Consider the following 2,404-nt stretch of genomic DNA (forward strand, 5'->3'; position numbering starts at 1 on the left):
TACTTGCATTTTATGGTTGTCAGCTTTGTTGCATTACATTTACTTCACCAGGAGATGGTGCTGCAATTTCTATCTGAATGAAGCTTCGAGTAATGAACCATTTTCGACACAATTGTATCAGAAAGCAATAATGTTTCGAAACGCTTCATTTGGCCATCACTAGGGACAGTCTGAATGGTAGGACTTTATATTGGTGAGCCACCCACTCGAACGTGAATCTCAAGAATGATCTGTGTTAAGGAGCTATCTGGATAGGAAAGTAGGCTATGCGTCCTTTAGATCCACTGATAATGGCTTCCCAAGCCTGGCTCCAGGCAGCAAGGGATTGAGCCGCAGATGGCAGCACTGTGGCGGCGGGCTGACGCTTGCTGTAGCGTGAAACGGAGGAGGAATGCTCTTTTTGTGAAGCTGTTTGTTTTTTATTTGATTCGTTGTAACAGCAGAGAGATCTGGTGGACCTAGTACTGGCAGCAAACACAACGTCCGGAACTGAACATGGGGTTGGGAGGTGGTGGTCCGGCCTCCTTGTGCCCAAGATATCAGGGCTGCTTAGGTGGCTCAGGGATCAGCTCTAGCTTAGGGTGGGGTCCCTGGCGCCTAGGAAATGGGTAGCGCTTTGTTGGACAGAAGTGCTTCTTCACCTCAGGTTCTGCCTTTTGCTGGGACTGAGTGGGTCGTGAGCTGGCTTGACATGCTGCTGATGATTTAGGGCGACTTGAAGCAGCAGAGGAACTCACTTACTTTGGCAGAAAATGGCACATAGCTTGTGATGTTTTTTGAGCCAACGTTAAGCTCTCAGCATAGCCATCTACCGGGGAACCAAATAAGCCTGAGGGAGAGACAGGGGAGTTGAGGAGGGCTGTCTTGTCAGCATCCTTGATCTCAGTCAAATTAAGCCAAAGGTGGCACTCGAGGACCATTGGCCATGGCGTGCCCAAAAAACCCCACATATTTTACCCCCCGGCCTCAGGGTTGCCAGGTTTTCACAACGAAATTGCCCACTTAAAGGGATAGTTCACCCAAAAATGAAAATTAGCCCATAATTTACTCACCCCCAAGTCATCCTAGGTGTATATGACATTCTTCTTTCAGACGAATAAAATCTGAGTTATTTTACAAAAGTCCAGTTGCTCTGTTTTTGAAGTCCATAAAAAGTGCATCTGTCTGTCAAATAACTGCTCCACGCGGCTCTGGGGTGTTAATAAAGGCCTTCTGAAGCAAATCGATGCGTTTGTGTAAGACAAATATTCATATTTAAAACTTTATCAAATAAACTTTCGACCGACCATAGTAGGTCGAAAGATTAATTGATAAAGTTTTAAATATGGATATTTTTCTTACACAAACGCGTGTAATCACTTCTTCCATTTTCTAATGATTGCTCCAACAGTGGACCTTTTTTCACCAAGCTGCTTGGCAATTTCCCCGTAGCCCTTTCCAGCCTTGTGGAGGTGTACAATTTTGTCTCTAGTGTCTTTGGACAGCTCTTTGGTCTTGGCCATGTTAGTAGTTGGACTCTTACTGATTGTATGGGGTGGACAGGTGTCTTTATGCAGCTAACGACCTCAAACAGGTGCATCTAATTTAGGATAATAAATGGAGTGGAGGTGGACATTTTAAAAGCAGACTAACAGGTCTTTGAGGGTCAGAATTCTAGCTGATAGACAGGTGTTCAAATACTTATTTGACGCTGTATCATACAAATAAATAGTTAAAAAATCATACATTGTGATTTCTGGATTTTTTTTTAGATTATGTCTCTCACAGTGGACATGCACCTACGATGACAATTTCAGACACCTCCATGATTTCTAAGTGGGGGAACCTGCAAAATAGCAGGGTGTTCAAATACTTATTTTCCTCACTGTAACTCAGAATTTATTAGTCTGAAAGAAGAATGTCATATACACCTAGGATGACTTGAGGGTGAGTAAAATATGGGCTAATTTTCATTTTTGGGTGAACTAGCCCTTTAAAAACTAGCCCAAAACAAGCCAAATCGCGTTTCGGGGGTAAAAAAATCTCAATCACGGAACAAAAATCGTGTTCTGGGGGGTAAAATATGTGTTTTTTTGGGCCAATGGTCCTCTTGACGCTAGAATTGTTCCGAAATCCACAAATGCTTGCAACGATCCACAAATACACAGAAAGCCATTCACAAATGAATGTCAGGCAGAGTTGTGTTTGTGACTTAAAGACATATTTGTACATTTTTATTGTTTTTTATCTTTTTTTGTGTGAATTTAATTCATTAAAATATGTTTGTGGTTCATAATCTATTTATTTGAAATAAAGGAAATATTATACCCCATAGGTAATGTCACATACATCATAATCAGTACTGAATGATTCACCAGAGCCCCAAGTCAAAAAGAGAACGTGCAGTCTAGCATGATTCGTTTTT

The sequence above is a fragment of the Gobio gobio genome (genome assembly GCF_949357685.1).
Source record: "Gobio gobio genome assembly, chromosome: 14".
Classification (NCBI taxonomy): domain Eukaryota; kingdom Metazoa; phylum Chordata; class Actinopteri; order Cypriniformes; family Gobionidae; genus Gobio; species Gobio gobio.